The following is a 22,530-nucleotide window of genomic DNA, read 5'->3' on the forward strand; positions in this document are numbered from 1 at the left end:
ACAGAGAAGGCAGTCCTGAGAGGGAAGTTCATAGCAATACATTTGTACCTAAAAAATACAGAAAAATCTCAAATAAACAACCTAACTCTACATCTACAAGAACTAGAGGAACAACAACAAACAAAGCCCATAGCTATAGAGGGAAGGAAATAATCAAGATCAGAGAAGAATTAAGTGACATAGACACTGAAAGAACAACTCAATGGATAAATAAATCCAGGAGCTGGCTCTTTGAAAACATAAACAAAATTGACAAGCCTTTAACTAGATTCATCAAGGAAAAGAGAGGACTCAAATAAATAAAATCAGAAATGAAAGAGGAGAAATTAAAATGGATACATAGAAATACAAAGGATTGTAAGAAACTACTATGAACAACTATATGCCAAGATACTGGACAACTTGGGCAAAATGGACAAATATGTAGAAACATGGAATTTTCCAAAACTAAATCAAGAAGAAGCAGAAAGCCTGAACACACAATAACACTTAGTGAAATTGAAGGAGTAATCAAAATACCAGCATGCAAAATCTGGACCAGACAGTTTCACAAGAGAATTTTACCAAACATTTAGGGAAGAGCTAACTCCTATCCTTCTCAAACTATTCCAGAAAATTCAAGAGGAGGGAAGACTCCCAACGCTTTTTATGAGGGATAATCAGTATTATCCTAATTACAAAACCAGGTAGAGACACAACAAAGAAAGAAAACTACAGGCCAATATTGCTGATGAACATAAATGCTAAAATCCACAACAAAACATTGGCAAACTGGATCCAGCAATACATTAAAAATATCATACACCATGATCAAGTGGGATTCATCCTTGGGATGCAAGGATGGTATAATATTCACAAATCAGTAAGTGTAATACCCCACATAAAAAAACATGAAATCACATGATCATATTAATAAATACTGAAAAGGATTCAATAAAGTACCCATTCATCATAAAAACACTCAACAAAGTGAGAGTAGAGGGAGCATACCTCAACATAATAAAGGCCCTATATGAGAAACATACACTTATGTCACACTTAATGGACAAAAACAAAAAGCTTTCCCCCTAAGATCAGGAACATTATAAGGATGTCCTCCTCCACCACTTTTATTCAACACAGTATTGGAAGTTCTAGCCACAATGATCAGACAAGAAATAGAAATAAAAGACATCCTAACTGGAAAAGAGGAAGTAAAACAGTCATTATTTGCAGATGACATGATAGTGTACACACACACAAAAAAAAACCCTATAAGCTCCACCAAAAAACTACTCAACCTAATATGTGAATTTGGCAAAATAGCAGCATATAAAGTCAATATTCATAAATCAAAGGCATTGTTGTACACTAACAATGAAATAACAGAAAGAGAAAATAGGAAAATAATCCCATTTAATATAGCAACAATAAAAATAAAGCACCTAGGAATAAACTTAACCAAGGAAGTAAAAAACCTATACTCAGAAAACTACAGAACACTGAAAAAGAAAAATTAAGGAAGACACAAATAAATGGAAGCATATACCATGTTCATAGATTGGAAGAATTAAAATCATTAAAATTTCCATACTACCCAAAGCACTGAAATGATTCAACACAATCCCCATTAAAATACTAATGACATATTTCACAGATTTAGAACAAATATTTCAAAAATTTATATAGAACCAAAAATGACCCTGAATAGCCTCAGGAATCTTGAGAAAGAAGAACAAAGTAGGAGGGATCAATACCTAATATCAATACCTGATAACAATACCTGATATCAAACTACATTACCAGTCCACTGTAATCAAAACAGTCTGGTACTGTCATAAGCACAGACATACAGATCAATGGAACAGAATAGAGAGCCCAGAAATAAACCCATGTACCTATGGTTAATTAGTATTTGACAAAGGGCAGGAGCATAAAATGGAGTAAAAATAGCGTCTCCGATAAGTGGTGTTGGGAGATTTAGACAGGTACATGCAAAAAGTGAAACTAGACAACCAACTTATACCATATACCAGAATAAACTCAAGATGGATAAAAGACTGAAATGTAAGCCAGGATACCATAAAAGTCCTAGAGGAAAATATAGACAAAAATTTCAGATATCCCATGCAGCAATATTTTCACTGATATGTCTCCTAGAGGAAGGGAAACAAAGGAAAGAATAAAAAAATGGGACTACATCAACCTAAAAAGCTTCTTATCAGCTAAAGAAAACATCATCAAAATGGAAAGGGAACCAACTGTATAGGAAAACATATTTGCCAATGATAACTCAGACAAGAGTTTGACCTCCAAAGTATATAAAGAACTTATGGGTCTCAACACCAGGAAGAGTCAATCCAATTTAAAAACAGGCAAAGGACCTGAACAGACACTTCTCCAAGGAGGATATGCAGAGGGCCCAGAGAAATAGGAAAGGATGCTCATCATCACTAGCCATAAGAGAGATGCAAATTAAAACCACAATGACATATCACCTCACGCTGGTCAGAATGGCCATCATTGACAAATCAACAAACAGTAAGTTTGGCGAGGATGTGGAAAAAAGGAAACCCTCGTGCACTGTTGGTGGGAATTCGGACTGCTGCAGCCACTATGGATAACAGAATGGAATTTCCTCAAAAAACTAGAAATGGAACTGCCTTTTAATCCAGCTATTCCACTGCTGGGATTATACCATAAGAATCCTGAAACACCAGTTCAAAAGAACTTATGCACCCGTACATTCTTAGCAGAGCTATTTGCAATAGCCAAGTGCTGGAAACAGCCTAAGTGCCCATCAATCAATAAGTGGATCAAAAAACTGGTACATTTTCACAATGGAATACTATGCAGCAAAAAGAAAGACAGAATTCTTACCTTCCGCTACAGCATGGATGGAACTGGAGACTATTATGCTAAGTGAAGTAAGCCAGGAGGTGAAAGACAAAGACCTTTTGATATCACTTATAACTGGAACCTAATCCACAAAACAAACAAGGAACTTAGACCCAGAGGTGTGGAAACAAGGAACAGACTGACAGTGACCAGAGGACCGAGGGGAGGGAGAGAACAGGGGAAAAAAGGGGAGGGGTCCAGTCAAGGAACACGTATGGATGACCCATGGACATAGACGACAGGATGGGGACTGACTATGGGAGCTGGGGGTGGGTGAGGCAGGGGAGAGGAACAGGGGAACAATTGGGACAACTAACAGAACAACAGGAAATAAAACTTAAAAACTAAAACTTACTCTAAAATAAATCCTTCATCTTTACCCACATCACTGAGTCCATTTGTTTTGTATTTATGTCCTACTGCTGATTCTCAGTTTATACCCTTATTCTTTTTTAAAAATATATATTTTATTGATTATGCTATTACAGTTGTCCCATTTCCCCCCTTCATTCCCCTCCACCCTGTGCACCCCCTCCTACCTGCATTCCCCTCCTTCATGTCCATGGGTCATATACATGTTCTTTGGCTTCTACATTTCCTATACTATTCTTAACCTCCCCCTATCTATCCTCTACCTACCATTTATGCTACTTATTCTCTGTACCTTTTCCCCCTCTCTCCCCACCCAGTCCCCCACTGATAACCCTCCATGTGATCTCCATTTCTGTGGTTTCTGTTCCTGTTCTAGTTGTTTGCTTAGTTTGTTTTTATTTTTGTTTTTGCTTTTGTTTCAGTTGTTAATAACTGTGAGCTTATTCTCATTTTACTGTTCATATTTTTTACCATCTTTTTCTTACATAATTCCCTTTAATATTTCATATAATAAGGGCTTGGTGATGATGAACTTTAACTTGACTTTATATGGGAAGCACTTTATCTGCCCTTCCATTCTAAATGATAGCATTGCTGAATAGAGTAATCTTGGATGTAGGTCCTTGCCTTTCATGACTTTGAGTACTTCTTTCCAGCCTCTTCTTGCCTGCAAGGTTCTTTTGAGAAATCAACTGACAGTCTTATGGGAACTCCTTTGTAGGTAACTGTGTCCTTTTCCCTTGCTGCTTTTAAGATTCTCTCTTTATCTTTAATCTTGACTAGTGTAATTATGGTGTGCCTTGGTGTGTTCCTCCTTGGGTCCAGCTTCTTTGGGACTCTCTGAGCTTCCTGGATGTCCTGGAAGTCTATTTCCTTTGCCAGATTGGGGAAGTTCTCCTTCATTATTTGTTCAAACAAGTTTTCAATTTTTTGCACTTCTCCTTCTGGCACCCCGATGATTTGGATGTTAGAATGTTTAAAGATATCCTGGAGGTTCCTAAGCCTCTCCTCATTTTTTTGAGTTCTTGTTTCTTCATTCTTTTCTGGTTGAATGTTTCTTTCTTCCTTCTGCTCCATACTGTTGATTTGAGTCCTGGTTTCTTTCCCATCACTATTGGTTCCCTGGACATTTTCCTTTATTTCACTTAGCATAGCCTTCATTTTTTCCTCTGATTTGCAACCATATTCAACCAATTCTGTGAGCATCCTGATTACCAGTGTCTTGAACTGTGCACCTGATAAGCTGGCTATCTTTTTGTCCCTTAGTTGTATGATTTCTGGAGCTTTGATCTGTTCTTTCATTTGGGCCATATTTTTTTTCTCTTGGTGCACCTGTTATGTATAAGGGGTGCATAAGGAACAGCCTTTGTTATGAATAAGGAACAGCCTTTGGTGTTCCCCAGGGCAGGGCATCCGACAACACTGCGTTGTGATGCTGTATGTGGGGGAGGGATCTGAGAGGGAACAATGATACTTGCTCTGCTCTTTGCCAGCTCTCAGTCACTTCCCCCACTACCCACAATCAAACTGGGCCCTTCTAGTGCTGATTCCCAGGTGGGTGAGCTTGTGTACATTCTAGGACCCTGTGGGTCTCTCCAACTAGCTCTCCTGTGAGGCTGGGAGTTTCTCCCGCTGCTGCCTCAACCCCCACAGGTGTTTTCAATCAGAGGTTTGAGGCCTTATTTCCCATTACTGGAACCTCGGGTTGTGTGGTCTGTCTCTGTCTTGCTCCCGAGATGTTCCTCCCAGTTTATCTGCACGTGAATGTGGGACCACCTAGTCCACAATTCACCGCCTCGCTGGGTCTGCCAGCCGCAACCTTGCCCCGCCCTGGTCCTCCAGCCACTGTCTTGCCATGAGTCCTCTCTGCCCAGCTGCCCATCTCCGCCCCTCCTACCAGTCTGGATGAATGTTTCTTCTTTAACTCCTTGGTTGTCGGACTTCCATACAGTTCGATTTTCTGTCAATTCTGGTTGTTTTTTGTTTTAATTTTGTCGTTGTCCTTCTTTTGGCTGTGTGAGGAGGCACAGTGTGTCTACCTATGCCTCCAATTTGGCCAGAAGTCCCCCTTATTCTTTTTAAACTAGATTTTTGCCACAGCACCTTAAGTGCTCTCTCTGGCTCCAATATAGTCACTTTCTGTACACTATTCGATAAATTGAAGAATTCTGGAGTCAGAAAGAGCTGGGCTTGAATGCTAAGTCTGAAATTTTGTAGCTGTGTGGTTGCTAGCAAGTTATTAACCTCCCTAAACCTGAATTTCCTTAACTGTAAGTCATAAAAATGATATAAGATTAAATGTTTTTAAAGTGCTTAGCACAGTGCCTACTACAGAGAAAGAACTCAATAAATGCTAGGTATTATTTTGAAACACAAATCTCATAAAGACTTGAGCAGGAACTTCACATAAGAGGAAAATAAAATGGCCAAGAAAAAATGAAAAGATCTTCATTAGTAATCAGCAAAATGCAAATTAATAATATCATAAGTGCAATTATATATCCACCTGATTAGCAAAATTTAAGAACGTATAAATCATAAATAAAATTATCATATCATCCAGCAAAAAAAAAAACCGTATAAATCAAGTATGGTGAGCACATAGACGTCTCAAACATTGCTGATGTAACTGATTGGAAAAAATATTTTAGCACTATTTAGAAAACCTGAATGTTCACATACCCCAAAATTCAGTTCATTTCTTTGATACTTATCAAGAGAAGCTCCTATACATGTATACTAAAATCTATGAGCAATTATATGTATGTGTATATATGTATAAAGAGTATTTTATGTACTTAATAACTTTTTATAAATACATCTATTAAATAAATATATATAAGTCAGGTAATATATGTTAGTATAAGTGATATTCAAACAATCCAAATATCCATTAACAGTAGAATGGATAAATAAGTTTGGTATATTCATGGGGCAGAATACTATACAACAATTTACATGAATAAACTGCATGCTTCAACATCTAAGAAGAATTGTACACTAGACTTATGTCCAAGATGGAGGTGTAGGTAGATACACACTGCCTCCTTGCACAACCAAAAGAAAAACAAAACAAATGTAAAAACAAAAAATAACCAGAACTGTCAGAAAATCGAACTGTATGGAAGTCTGACAATCAAGGAGTTGAAGAAACATCCATCCAGACCAGTAGGAGGGATAGAGATGGGCAGCCAGGGTGGAGAGGACTCACAGCAAGGTGGCAGCTGGCAAAGGGGTGGTCCCACATCTGCATCTAGATAAACTGGGAGGAACAACTGGGGTGCAAAACAGACAGCACAACCCAGGGTTCCAGTGCAGGAAAATAAAGCTTCAAAACCTCTGACTGAAAAAAACCTGTGGGAGTTGAGATGGCAGGAGAAACTTCCAGACTCACAGGAGAATTCACTGGAGAGACCCACAGGGTCCTAGAATGTACACAAAACCACTCGCCTAGAATGCACCAGGTCCTAGAATGATTCTGGTGCAGGAATCAGCACCAGAAAGGGCCATTTTGCTTGTGGAAAGCAGAGGAAGTGACTGAAAGCCAGCCAAGAGCTGAGCAAGTGGCATTGTTCCCTCTCAGACCCCTCCCCCACATACAGTGCCACAACCCAGCAAAGTGGGTTGTCCTGTCTTGGTGAATACCTAAGGCTCCAGCCCCTTACTACATAACAGGCACAACTAGACAGAAAAAAATATGTCACAAATGAAAGAACAGATCAAAGCTCCAGGAAAAATACAACTAAGCGATGAAAAGATAGCCAACCTATCAGATGCACAGTTCAAGACACTGGTAATCAGGATGCTCACAGAAATGGTTGAGTATGGTTGCAAAATAGAGGAAAAAATGAAGGCTATGAAAAGTGAAATAATGGAAAATGTACAAGGAACCAACAGTGACCAGAAGGAAACTGGGACTCAAATCAACAGTTTGGAGCAGAAGGAAGAAATAAACAGTCAACCAGAACAGAATGAAGAAAAAAGAATTCAAACAAATGAGGACAGGCTTAGGAACCTCTAGGACACCTTTAAACATTCCAACATCTGAATCATAGGGATGCCAGAAGGAGAAGAGGAAGAGCAACACATTGAAAACTGACTTAAAAACATAATGAAGGAGAACTTCCCTAATCTGGCAAATAGACCTCCAAGAATTCCAGGAAGTGCAGAAAGTCCCAAAAAAGTTGGACCCAAGGAGCAACACATGAAGGCACATTATAATTACATTACCCAAGATTAAAGATAAGGAGAGAATCTTAAAAGCAGCAAAAGAAAAGGAGACAGTTACCTACAAAGGAGTTCCCACAAGACTATCAGCTGATTTCTCAAAAGAAACCTTTCAGGAGAGAAGAGGCTGGAAAGAAATATTCAAAGTCTTGAAAGGCAAGGACCTACATCCAATATTACTCTATTCAGCAAAGCTATCATTTAGAATGGAAGGTCAGGTAAAGTGCTTCCCATATAAGGTCAAATTAAAGGAGTTCATCATAACCAAGCCCTCATTATATGAAACATTGCATGGACTTATCTGAGAAAAGGAAGTTCAAAAATATGAATAAAATAACAATAAACTCACAACTATCAACAACTGAACCTAAAAAAACAAAAGTAAAAACAAACTAAGCAAACAACTAGAACAGGAACAGATTCACAGAAATAGAGATCACATAGAGGGTTATCGGTGGGGTGGGGAGGGGGAGGATGGGGGAAAAGGCACAGGGAATAAGAAGCATAAATAGTAGGTACAAAATAGGCATGGAGAGATTAAGGATAGTATGGGAAATGGAGAAGCCAAAGAACTTATATTAATGACCCATGGTCATGAACTAAGGTGGGGGAATGATGGTGGGAGGGGGTGTATAGGGCAGAAAACAGGGGAGAAAAAAATGGGACAACTGCAATAGCATATTCAATAAAATATATTAAAACATAAAAAATAAATAATGAAGAACTGTAAAATGTTTAGCAAAATTATGTGATTAATAATATATATTATATGATTCCAATATGGAAAATCTACAAAGAAAAGGAAACAAGTATGACAAAAGGCAGGGTCGTGGTTAACGGTTACCTCTAGTGAGGAAGGAAAAGCATGTGATCTTAAAAGAACGCGCAAAGGCTTACTGGGAGTCTATTAATAGGAATGATGGTTGTATGACATTTGCATTATAATTATTCCTTAAACTGTATTTTTGATACATTCTTCTTTGTGCATGACTTTTCATAATTAAAAAAAGTAAATGTGATCATGTCAATTACCTTCTTAAAATCTTTCAAAAGTTCTTCATTTTGGAATGAAATCCAAACTCCTTAGCTTCTCCTAAGAAATCCTTTATCATATATGCCCTGTATCCCTCTTCATCTCCCCCAACCCCATTTATGTCCCAGCATAGTAAATGACACCTAGTGCCCCCCCAAACAACAATCATGCTCTCTCAAGCCTATGGACCTTTGAAAAATGCCCCCACTGCTCCCCTTCCTCTAACCTTTTATTGTCCTTCACATTCAGCCAAAAATATCACTCCCTCCAGTAAGCCTTCCTTGACAAATTTCCATCTGTATTAGACTCTCTTCTACTGCACTTCTTGTACCACCCGTGTCTGCCCATTAACAGCACTGTGTAAGCATCACACTGTTTAGATTACATCTGTCCCTTTGAATGGCATTTTTATTGTGCTACACCTTTAGACTGAAAGTTACTTTAAGGCAGGTGCAGTCTCTGTCACCTAGCCCAAGAGCTAAGGATGATATCTACATCAGAGATTCTCAATAAATGTATGCACGAAGAATAAATGTAAAAGATGAGACAATATAATGTTTTCTACATTACTGGGAATAATACATAAATTACTGGGAATAAAACATAAAATTAAGTTCAGCCATATAATTTTAGCTTGAAAATGGTTGATTATTGGCAATTTAATACACGTTGATTAAGCACAGACTAGTGACGATGACATCTCCTTTGTCAATGTAACTGTAAGCAGACTACAATGAAAATCATGCTGTGAAACAGGTACAGACAGGGTTACTTTCATCAGTCTTCTGTAGTTACAGGTTATGCATTAGCTCACAGGGCAGCCTACCTACCCAGAGTCATATAAGCCACTAAGCAAATGAAGACAGCTATTGATCACTAGCTGAAAACAGCTTCTTTTGGAATCTTACAAGTACCACTGTCCCACTCTTATTTCTCAAAGATGTAATTTGACAGATAATTGGTTCATCTCTGCTGGAATCTATTGCTTATTGACTTTGGTAGCTGTGAAACATCAAGTATGTGATTTAAAATATATTTTACTTATGTATGCTGGTATTGTTATAATATTTTAAAAAATGATTCCAACTAGCAGGGCAACTGGATCTATTTTAATATTGTTTTTAATATTGTTTTTATCAAGTAAAAAGATTTGTAGGCTAAAATGTACATAAATTAAATTTTATAAAACTGGGATGTGATTTCTCTTCCCTAATTTCTAAAGATCTAAATGTTACATATATACATACACTTATACATATATATACATTCATATATATATATATATGAATGTACATACATATGTGTGCACATACATATATGTGTATGTGTGTATATGTATATATGTAAAAGCAATTGTGCATTATAATTTAGCTCAGAACCAATTCTTCCCTAGAGGGGATGAACTGGTAAATATAAAATTATATCACAAATAATAAAACCACTGAATAATACTGTTACCCAACTGTCACTCAACCTGATGAAACTGTTCACTGCAGCCATGTCACGTCGGCTGTTATCATGTGGGGGGATAGCATCATGCTGTTACGCAATGCACTCATCACCTCTAGAGCTCACGCTGCTATCTGGGGTATTAATAGCATGCACCATCGGCTAAACATTCTGTCTTACTGATTTTCACTTCTTTAGTGACATTATTTAGAGAAGTATTTCTTCAGATCATATGCAATAAATCATGTGCAATATATTTTTTAAATTGTTCCTATAGATCATGTTTCCTGCTAAGGGACATTTTCAAATTCACAACTCACCACTGCTTGAATGGGTTCTCATGTATAGGAAATGGATCTAATTCAACAGCTTCTTGCATGAGTTGCCATAATGAAGATCTGAGATGATCCTGCCATTGGTGTTTCTCATACTGGCCTAAAATCAAAGCAAAAACACAGGCAGGGTTGATTTTAACACGTAAACAGAAATTTCACCTGCATTGAGAAAACCAAATGACTGAGAAGATAATTGGTGCTGGGTGATGTGGGATGGGGGGCAGGGAGGACTAAAACATCTCGCAGCAGTTCTCTCTGTACAGTTATCGCAAGCACAAGAACTTTGGTTTACCGACACCAAAGTAGCTGATAGTTTAAAATCTGAACAGGAGCCCAATTAGTGTTACTATATTGGGTGATCCGATATTTGGTTTTGTGGACTTGGGTTTTCTGATATAAGCCATCCTACTAAGCTTCAACTGGGACAGCTCCACTGTTACACGTTTGCATATTCTACTCTTCATGTAACATTTCATTGGAACAATGGGTTACTTGGTTACTGATAAAAGGACTGAGAGAAGTTTGAAAAACACTTAAGTGAAATAAAATAAAATTAAAGTTGGTCTGAAGCAGAAAGGTGACCTATATGTAGCTCTTCCCTAATCTGATCATAACCAAAAGTAGGTTCGTAACTTCAATCTCTTACTGTTACTTTTTGACACTGGAGCAGATTCTCTAGGACCGTACCAGTTTCCATCGTTCTACCCATCATCAAACATAAATTTTGCTTTCTAGTGTGGAAAGTATGGTCACCACACCCAAAAAAATGTCCGCTCTGCCCCAAATAAGAGTCCCTTTCTTGATGGGGGGCTTACAATGGTTTCTAGGAATTACCCCCTATCCCTTCCTGCCCCCAGGCCATCCCAAAGTGGCCCCAGTGTCACCCACCACCAATCAGGAGCTGAGTTTCTTTCTCCTCTGAATCCCTATTACACTTATCATCAAATCAGAAACTATATCATCATATACCATCTTTGTTATTTAGCTTCACCTCCCTAAATGAGTATAAGCTCCCAAACATCAGAAACTATATTACAGTTTCACAAACTCTGCCACCCGTAGCCCTGAACAGAGAACTGTGGGTGTGGGAGACATTCACTCAAGGGACATTTATTGTGCCCCTACCATGTGCCAGACAGACAGATTATGATTTAGTAGGTTATACAGGAAACACAGAAATAGGTAATTATTGTGTGTGTAATAAGGGCTGTGACAGAGGTAGCACAGACACTGAATAAACATTATCAAATAAACAAACTTAGGAGCTTTCCTTCACTATCATTGCTTTTAAATCCTATTTTCAATGTATGAGAAGGGGATAATTATTTTAAGAAACATTTTCAGGAAGCGTATGAAGCACCCAGGATATCTGAAAACCAGGAGGCAGTTTTACTTCCATAAAGACAAGTCACTAAAATGAATTTCTAGTACTTTTATGTCACTACTGAGGGGTTTTTTTTTATTTCCTGCTTTCTAACAAACACACACACACAACGTAGCAAAATCCTGTTTATCACTGTGCAGGCCACTCTGCACTTGGCCTATAGGGGAACTTCATTTCACACCTGCACAGCACAGCCGGTTTCAGAGCATCTGTGGGCTATGAATGCTTCTAAGGAACCTTCGGTCATTTCTTTTTCTACTCAGAACTCTATTTTCCCAGGAGCCCATGGGTTTTATATCTCATAGTCACCAGGGCTATGAATGCTTCTAAGGAACCTTCGGTCATTTCTTTTTCTACTCAGAACTCTATTTTCCCAGGAGCCCATGGGTTTTATATCTCATAGTCACCAGGGATAAGAATAGTACGAAAGGCCACAGTGGCTTGTTAGGAATCCAAAACATCAATTCAACTAAAAAAAATGCTTTACCAAAAATAAATATGAAATTGAGGTCCAGTTTTCAAACCAAAATATCTCAATTTAAAGATTTTTGAGTATCATCTGTGGTATCCAATTAGAGTCTCCACCAAGATTCACAATGAGAAATAAAGCTCTCTTCCATTAAATAAAGGTGAGTGGGGAGGATTAGTACCTAAAACATATAGAAGACAGATTCTTCACTTCCCCCTATTTGCCTTGAATTTTTCATAAGGACACAATGTGGTCAAGCTGAAAAATCTTTATTCAAAACTGTACAATTTTAGCCCTGGCTGATGTAGCTCTGTGGATTGAGCATCAGCTTGTGAACTGAAAGGTGGCAGGTTCAATTCCTGGTCAGGGCACAAGCCTGAGTTTTGGGCCAGGCCCCCAGCTGAGGGCATGTGAGAGGCAAACATTTGATGTTTCTCTCCCTCTCTTTCTCCCTCCCTTCCCACCTCTCTAAAAATAAAATAAAGAAACCTAAAAAAAAAAACAACTTTACAACTTTGTTATGAAAATATGAACAGAGAGGTAAATTTCTGGAAATCCAAGCTCCAATTCTAAATTATATTTTCTCTTTCAAACAATCAATATGCAGCATGATCTTTTATCTGACTCAGCAACCATGTGTCATCTCAGATTTATGTAATGCCATAAATATAGCTAAGATGCGAAAGAAACAAATGGATTCTGTTCTTCTTTACCAATAAGCATTACCCCTAGTAGTCTGTAGGCCCAACTACAAGTCCTTGGTCCTCAGAAGTTGTGAGAAATCCGTGTGTGGTAAGAAAGAAGCACTCAGCCTACAGCAAATACAACATTGTACTCCTCTCTTGTCATTACTGGACACTTTTTGCCTGTTTTTGCAAAAGTGTTGCAATGTCCAATCAAAAGATTAAAAGAGATTGTAAAGGAAATAGTAGGGGAAATGGAGAAAAAAATTTAAATGTCAATTTGTTTTCTATTATTCTAATTGGAGGAATTCTCTCTTGCTTTGAGTCCATTATTCTCATAAGCAACTGAGTAATCATTCAATTTGGACGCACCAATTCCATGCAGTCTTTTAGCTACAAATGTCACCTGAGGCCAGAACTACAGCAGGAAAGGCAAGCACCTGCCTCCATGTGTAACAAACAAGAAAACCTCCAATTAGTCTTTGTCTTTTATCATTAGTATTAAAATACTTTTCCACTAAGATTATATCCAAAAATAGATTCATTTACATAAAGCCACAATAAAACTTATCTTTTTTTAAAAAAAAAAACCTTTAATTATAAGAGACTTTACCTTAAATATGGGAGGCTTGTTCACATTACTTAGGTTAGGCAGATTCCTTTTCCTTGTAATTTTCCTATAGGACATACTAATAAGAAAACCCCTAAAAATGTTCCTGTAATTTAAATATATATATTTTTATAGCATCCACAATCAATTCTCAGTTCATTCTAACCTTGAAAAATATTTACCAGAGTCTATGAAACTATTAAATACTAATAGCTGCAGACATACCAGACAATGACGGCAAAAAAACACTCGTCCCTCTGGGATCTGTGCATAGCCACCCCTCCCAGCAGGGCAAACACACTCCTCCCGACACCAGATGCTGCTCTGGGGCACGCAGGCAGGAAGCTCGAGGCAGCTGATTTTTCTACTCTACATATAATTTCTCACTGCCCCATCATCAAGAATCTTTTTACCGAAACTGTGAAGGTTTTATAACACCAGGAGCCCGTCGAATTAAATATACTTTGCAACAACAGGAGGGAGTGATGTGCAAATGAGGAAGCATGAAGACTCTTTAATTTCTAAGGTCATATTACCTTTGTCATCTGATTTTCTAGTTCCATTGTGGGGGTGAGAAAATCCAGTTTGCTCTACGTGGTACAATAAGCTAATCCAGGACTGTCTACTGTAAGAGTGGCATCAAGGTAGAGAAGGGAGTACATACCAGAGGCAGCAACACTGCTACATCCAAACTAGCCAACCCAAAACCCAAGGGCTCCAAAGTGGAGTCACAAGCTTGTGAGCTCATTCATGAGCATCTGTATCTATATTTACAATATATATGCTCACCTAAGGCATAAAATTTACAGAAACCTCCATGAGAGAAATGGTCATTCCTGCAACCATTTTTAGCACACTGATCAGCATTCTGTGCGATCTCCCAGGGTATGACACTGAGCAGTCTAGGGATAGAGGGAGAAATCAGACCCTGGGCTGGCAATGCCTGATGCACTTATACCCATTTTCCTTCCATCAGAGCTGTGGCCTGTCGCACATGACTTAGCCTGCCTCCTTCCGCTTCGTTTGCAAAAGTTATCATCAACAGACCAGCAGCGGTGAGGGCTGCTGTGCAGACCCTGCCTGGCTCTGCAGCAAGGACGGGGCGGTGTAAACAACCTTGTGACTGCTTCGGGGCTTCCTGCCTTGGGATAAGCCGTTCTCTTTCTGTGGCTGAACTGCAGTATCCCAGGAAGTTCTGTCTTTAAAGGGGTTGAAGCAGAGACTCAATCTTTCAATTTAAATGCAAATGTGGGGATATGGAATAAATATATGTGGGTATATATATAATTTTCTTGAAATATCTCTAATCTTGATTAACTTGAAGACTTTCCAATAAATCACATTTATTTTGCTAAACACATACAAATTCTGATAAATATATTGTCATGCTCATTTCTGATGATATATCTTTCGCCCCCCAAAAAAGCTCTGACATTTCTAGGGGACACAGTCCTAGCACAGAATACCTGGGAACCATGCCATTAAAAAAAAAAATGCTGCCTGCTGTGACTAGAGATCACTTTCTTAAAGGGACCCCTTTACCTCTATGACTGCAGTGCCAATGTTGCCTCTTATCTCTAAGCTGATCCCTGTTCTCCGTTCCTCTCCCCAGCCCAAATTTAGCCTAGTGTGTCTGCAAGAGTAATGCCGTTAGTTTTGCAACTAAAATGTATAAATAGCATTCTCAACTAAAATATGTAAATATATCTCAAAATATTTATTTAAGTTATACCTCTCAGAAGTAAATATACATGCATACTGAAGACATGATTTTTAATGTTTTAGGGAACCCATAGCATTTTTTGGATATGGGACTGAGGCCAGCACTTCTAACAAGCACAGCTGTTCTCCTCTCTCTCTCTCTCTCTCCCCTCCGTCTCTGCCTTCCCTTCTGTAGCTCTGCCCTGGTCTAAAAATCCCTGGTCACAATAAGAAACCTCCCTCCCACCCTCTGCCAACCCTCACTCCAACAGAAAGGTTCCAATACTCCCACGTCAGGGAAGAGATGCTCTGCACAGAAGGAAAGGCTGGTAGTTTCTTGCATCAGAGGTAGTTCACTTCATTAACCTGCTTTCCACTTCATCTTTACCCCGCTCCCATCCTGGTTCTCCCACCCTACCAGGAGCAATTAATAGACAACACCACACCCTCCAAAAATCAGGTTAGAACCCAGAATGAGCAAAGAGCCACCTACCATTCCGTGCTTCAGAACTACGATCCTCATCCAGCAGTGTTTGCCCCAGAAATCCTCCCTATTTGTTTTTCATTAACCACATCCCAAACTGTTATAAAGAACAAATTCTTTGGAGGTGGGAAAATTGTTTAAAATTAATGATGGACAAGTGGTTTCCAAGAAAATCCAATCTTAAAGTCACTCAAGCCCCTAGGAATTGAGGGGTGAGGAATAAAAAGGGAAATTGTAAAAATGAAAAAAGAAAAGAAAATGGTAAGCATATAACAAGCAACACCCACCCCCATAAAAATAAAAAGAGAAGGGAAGGTTTTTAAAAAGAAGAAGAAGAAGAGTGGCTTGCTGAATCACCCTCTTTCACAGCCTGGAAACCATTGTGCAGCGTGATGCTGCCTGTACCATTGTGGAACCTACCAGAGGAGACGGACAGAGGGCTTGGGGAATGGGGTTGCTATGGCAACTTAAAGGAGCACACATGACGTCAAAGCCCAGAGAGGTTTAGGGAGGGGTAAGAGGGGGAAAGGGAAAGAGGAAAAAGTCTATGTGCGGCTACAGCTACTGTGTTTTCCGGTGAAATGAGGACCAGGCAAAATGGAAAGGAATAGGGTTTGTTGGCAGCCACTATCAGCAACTACGGCATCAGACAGCCAGTCTGCACAATCCGGAGAAAAAAGGGAACAATCGGCTCCATGCAGCCCTGGCCCTGAGGAACAAATGCCCGCAGTGCAAAACACCATTGGAAATACAGTCCATCTCTTCTTTTCCACTAGCTCAGCTTTTTGCAAACAGCAAACACAAAGAGAGACATATAGTATCAGTAAACGTCAAAGCAAACAAAGATGATAATAACCTGAGAGGAGATGTGAGCGTTTAAGTCCTGCCTGAACCCCGCAGAGCATTTGCAGGGCACTATTCCTTTCCTGTTTTTCTTGTTTTTAATAACAGTCCTAAATAAATACCCACTAGATCGAACTCAAAAACTCAAAAACTTATTCTTAGACTGCAATTTGAATGTGGAAGCAAAATACAAATAATTTGAATTGACAAATCACGACTGGCTCTTTTTTAAAAAAAAAAGTTGCAGGTAATTCTGTGGAAAACTGATACAAATTACATTATTACTATTTGGGGCAAATATCTCAATTTTAGTTAAGTAATTTGTCCTGCCTTTTGACTGCTAGAATATATTTTTAAGTCTCCATATACTTTTAACATCTACAAATAATAGTATTTTTCAATGAGAGCAGTTGACTACTTCCACTACTAAAAAAAAATTACCAATTTTTTTAGCATTTTAAAATATTTTTTACATAAGGAAAATTTTCAGTACATATTTGACCTAACTTGAGAAGTGCTTGGACTTCTCAAATTAACTAATCTAACCAAAATCTTTTTTTCCTTAAACAACCAAGTAGTGCTGAGTTTTATACTATTGTACATTATGTTTTGGAACTATTTTACACACAGAATTAGGAGCTTCTTCCACATGTTAACAAAAAAGACATAACATGCAACAGACATAAAGGAAGCAGTGATTGTAGACACTGAAACACATCATAAAACTGCGCGAGACCACATCAGGTTTTCTGGTGGTTGTTGCTGCTGCAGTTAAGTTATTCGGGAGGCGATCTAGAAAAAGAAAGTCTTGCATGAGTTTGCTGTCTTTTTTAGTCCATTTTTGGACTAAAATTTTGGCTATTGCTCTAACAATCAACAAGAATCAGTTGATCATTAACTTCTAGTTTGGGCAATTGGCCTACCTACGAGATGACTATGTTTCAAGCAAAAGTATGTACTAATTAGCCAAATAACTTTATAATGCAATATAATTGGCATTCAGACATTTAAGTTATTATATTCTAAGTTTGGATACCAAAGGTAAGTTTCCAATAACTGGATATCAATGAAGAGAACAGGAAGTTTAAACTCTTACCTCACATTACAAAGATAAAAATTAATTCAAGACAAATTATGTGCTGAAACATAAAAGCTATAAATCTATAAAACAAGCAGAATAAAATGTATCTTTTAGAAGGAAAAATAGCTTTCTGATCTTGGAGTAGGCAAAGATTTCTTAGGATTCAAAGTATTCATCACCACAGGAAAAAAAGACTTAATCAAAATTAAAATCTTCTACTTATCCAAAGTCACCATTAAGAAAATGAATAAACAAGCCACAGACTAAAAGAAAGATATTTAACATAGACATATCTGAAAATACTCTTGATACACACAAATTTTGGGTTATATAAAAATATCTACAACCCAGTGATAAAAACAATTTTGTTTAATGGGCAAAAGTCTTGAGCAGGCACTTAACAAAGGAAGATTTATAAATGGTCAATAGGTATATAAAAAAGTACTCAACATCATTGGTCATCAGAGAAATCCAAATTAGAACTGCAACAAATGTCATTTCACACCCACAAAAACAGTTAGAACTAAAAAGACTAACAACACTAAATTTTGGCTAGGACATGGAGAAACCAGAACTCTCCTACATAAATGACGGGAGTATAAAATAGTAAAACTACTCTGGGAAATGGTCGGCAGCATTTTTTTAATGATAAACATACACCCACAGGATGACTCAACAATTCTATTCATAGTCAACCAAGAGAATAGAGCCCTATGTCCATTAAAAAAAGTTTTACATAAATGTTTGTGCTAGTTTTATTTATAAATGATACAGACTAGAAACAACTCAAAGTATATCAACAGGAGAATGGTAAATTATGGTATATTCATATAATGGAATATAATTCAGCAATTAAAAAGCAACAAATATAAATAAATTAAAATGAATCTTTTTTCCATTATGTGTTAATTCTTGATGGTACAAGTTATGAAAATGGTAGATGCCAACATTGTTCATAAACTTTGGGGTGTATTTTATAATTTAAGGATTTAATTCTCAACTTACTTGTTTCAGTAATGCTCTGATGATTAAAATGGTCTTCTAAGTTGATTATATATTATATTCAAAAATTAATTCCTAAAATTAGATCATTTAATACAAGTTAATTTTTTAAAAATCAACACCAAAATAGACCCCATTCCTTATCAGATAAAACCATAATTCTTTACTCAAAACCTTCAAAAAGATGATTTGAATATAAGTCTCTTTTGCCATTTCTCAATCTGACACAATATGTTTTAGAGCCTCCATTTCCAAAACTACAGATTTTTTAATCGAAAGAGAGAACAAAAAAGAACAGAAACCTATTGATATCATTGCATTTACCAGGCACTGTGCTTTTGTGGTTCCACCTACCGTATAAACTCCCACAAAAGTGTGTCCTTTGTTTCATTTGGTATTTATCATAATGTATTTTGTATTGCTCTAATTTTATGAGCATATAATATCTTACTTTAAATTTGACTGTGACTTAATTCTATTTATTTCTCACTCTCTTCTCTGAGAGTCTTTTTCCAGCAACCTATCATATATTCTTATGCATGGTAGGTGATCAGTAAAAAGTTATTGTTAATTATAATTATCTGTGATTATATAATTCTTTTCACCAGCTATGAAAACTTTTTATCTCAAATATTATTATGGAATGCTAAGTTTTATACAATGTTAAAGCAGGTAACCTCTGTTAATAATATTACATATTTAAACTTTAACTACTTCAGAATCTTTTCAAAGTGTTTTCAAATAGAACTGTATTTAATCCAGAAGTATGACCCAAATTCTATCAATACTATCATCATAAGAGTTTTTGAAACAGGAGTTTTAAATAAATAAATGAATGTAAGTACTTATTTTTAAAAGCACAGAATTGTATTTAGTATCCCTTGTATACAGGTTTATTTAATGTCATGTTTGTAGTTTGTGGTAGGACTGAAGATGTCCAGGAATATTTCCTGTTCTCCAAGCAAGCAGATCTCCCTTCCATTATAAATTAAATCTTTGGGATAGCACATGTCCAAAATGAATGACTGAGACAATGCAACAGACAATGCAATATAGATGAATCTCTAAAACATTATGCTGAGTAAAAAAATGATACAAAAGAGAATATTTACTAAATAAGTCAATTTACATAAAGTTCTAGAGTGGACAAATCTATTCTATAGTGATGGGAATCAGAACTCAGTTTGGGGGAGGCACAAGCTGGGGACTGTACTGAGGACAAGAGGAAACTTTCCGGAGTGATGGAAATATTCTACATCTCGACAGAGGGGTGAGTTGTTGCATAAGTGTAAGCATTTGCAAAAACTCTTCAAAGTATCACTCTCTAAGATCAGCACATTTTGCTTTAATTAAATTAAATCACTGTTTATAAAATGTTTTCATCAATTCCCAAGAAAAAAAAAGTGCTGAGTGAGCAATAAGGTACAGTCCCCTAACCTGTAAGTTCCCACACGTGAATCCTAATTCTGCCGACCCGAGCAGACCCAGGAATAACAAAGGCCAGACTCAGAGTCACCAGGATACTAAGAGATTAGAATCCCTGTATAATGAGGCAGACAAGTGATGGATGTTTAAAAACAAGAAATGAGAATTCAGATATTAAAAAAACAGATTATTCAGAGACTCCTGGCGAGAAGCAGATTCTTAGGTTCCACTCGAGAGTCCATCACTCCGCGTCAGGATTCAAGTCTCTTGAGGACAGGAAGGCACTGAGGAATTGGCTTTCCAACAGTAAGTGAATGTCAAGGGACTCAGAAATAGAGGAACCTAAAGAAATCAAATCAGTGAAAGTATAGTGTCAAATAAGAATTCAATTTTTGAATCCAAGCCTCAAGTGCATTCATTTGGGGGGGGTGTTGTTGGGGGGCGTGAATAGCAGTAGAATGAACTAAAGTCTGCATTCTAAGGTCTCTTATTGAAACTGTCCCAGACTAGGGTGTCTAACTCATCCCCATTTGCCATGGACTTTGCAAGTTTTAGCAAGTCCTGCATCCCAGAGAATCCCTCAGTCCCAGGCAAACTACAAAGGTTGGTCACCCAGCCTTTACAGATATTGGTTACTCAGCATCTAGAATGGATTGAACCCTCATGAAAATTAAAAGTCCCAGCTGGGAAAAAGAATAACATAAAGAGTCAAATAGTTCACTGTAAGAGTGATGCGGCTAAAGAGGAGTGTCACCTAGCTACACTTTCAATAATTAGATTATTACGCCATGAACCAGGATTGTGGCAAGAGGATGCAAATGGTTGGATACACCCAAGCAAAATCTTGAAGGTAAATCTGTAGAATTTGGTGAGTGAATGAATATGAGGGGACTGCAGAAGGTCAGTTTTGCTTTAGCTTCACTATCATTTCAAAATACATAATAATGTCTTCTTTCAGAGTCACTCATGTATTTTTCATGATGTTTCCACTTGGGGAACACTTGTCCTTTGCAAAATTATTCCAGACTTCAAAGGTTTCAGAGATGCTCTATATACTATTTCCCTCTTGGAAAGTCATATTGCACATTACAAAATTAAGACACTGAGAAAGCTTGAAGTTGAAAAGAAACTAAGTTTTCCAAAATTAAATTAAAATTTATATCTCAAAATAATTTCTCAAATGCAATTTTTAATTAATATCTTATCATTCTGTTGGATAGGAAACATAGGACCAATGGCTTACCATGCTCATTATGACCTTCTGTGGAGGAAACTTAAAATATGAGGGGCTCCTCATGTGATCCAGCAATTCCATTTCTAGGTATATGTCTGAAAAAAACCAAAACACTAACTCAGGTTCATGCATCCATGTTCATTGTAGCATTATTTATAATAGCCAAGATTGGAAACAACTTAAATTTCCATTGGCAAATGAATGGGTAAAGAAAATGTGGCACATAGATACAACAGAATATTATTCATCCATAAAGAAGAATAAAATCTTGCCATTTACAACAACATGGGCAGACCTAGAGTGCATTAAGCTAAGTGAAACAAGTCAGACAAGGCAAGACAAATACTATATGATCTCACTTATATGTGGAAGCTGAAAACAAAACAAGCCCATTGATACAGAGACTAGATTGGTGGTTGCAGAGGCAGGGGAATGGGTGAAATGGGTGACGAGAGTCGAAAGGTACAAACTTCCAGCTGTGAAATAAATAAGTCATGGGATGTACTGTACAGCATGGTGGCTCTCGTTAGTCATGCTGTATTGCATATTCAAGAGTGCCTGACAGAGTAGATCTTAAAAGTTCTCATCGCAAGCAAAAAGTTCTGTAAATATGCATGGTGATGAGTGTTGGATAAACTTACTATGGCGATCATTTCACAATCTATACAGCTGTCAAATAATTGTGTTGTACACCTAAAACGAATGTAGTGTTAAATGTCATATCTCAATAAAAAATAAAGTTTAAAAATACTAATGGTTCCTATAAGAATAAACTTCATGATCTTTTAATATCATCGAAAGAAAAAGGATCTAATTCTGCACTCTTCTTCTTAAGTAAGAGATTTCACCTTTTAGAACAGTTTTAGGCTTACAGGAAAACCAAGCAGAAAAGTACAGAGAGTTCCCATATACCCCGCTCCCCTTCCCACATGAACAGTTTCCCTCATTGTTAACATTTTGCATTAGTGTGGTAAATTTGATGAACCCGTATTCATATATTATCATGAACTAAAATCCCTAGTTTATATTAGGCTCGCTATTTGTATTGTACAGTTCTCTAGGTTTTCACAAATGCATAATGTCATGTTGGGCTCACTTTTAATTTTCCTCCTGGTCAGGAGTCAATTTAACATTCAGGAAACACCTGTGTTCACATCAAAAAAAAAAAAGTAGATAGAATTGGTCTGGTGAAAGTTTTTCCTAGAGGACAGAGCATTACTTTTAGAATTTAATGGCAGAAAACATACTTTGAACCAACTTTTGTAAACTTATAAAAGCATCCAATTTTTTTCCCACTGGGAACACCTATTACTAGCCAAAG

At 37.4% G+C, this 22,530-nt stretch overlaps 1 protein-coding gene across 3 annotated transcripts in view; it reads right to left on the reverse strand.

Moving 5' to 3' along the window:
• MAPK10 (mitogen-activated protein kinase 10) overlaps positions 1-16,063 on the reverse strand; it is a 312,569-nt gene extending 296,506 nt beyond the window's left edge. For 2 of the 3 annotated variants that reach the window (XM_024574933.4, XM_024574935.4), the window contains exons 1-2: positions 15,634-16,063; positions 10,279-10,393 (exon numbers count right to left, since the gene is read on the reverse strand). The gene's annotated coding sequence lies outside the window, so the exon portion shown is untranslated. The remainder of the gene's footprint in view (positions 1-10,278; positions 10,394-15,633) is intronic. The other variant, XM_053923049.2, reaches the window with a different exon arrangement.
• Between the last annotated feature and the right edge of the window lie 6,467 nt (positions 16,064-22,530).

The sequence above is a fragment of the Desmodus rotundus genome, chromosome 4, assembly GCF_022682495.2.
Source record: "Desmodus rotundus isolate HL8 chromosome 4, HLdesRot8A.1, whole genome shotgun sequence".
Lineage (NCBI taxonomy): Eukaryota > Metazoa > Chordata > Mammalia > Chiroptera > Phyllostomidae > Desmodus > Desmodus rotundus.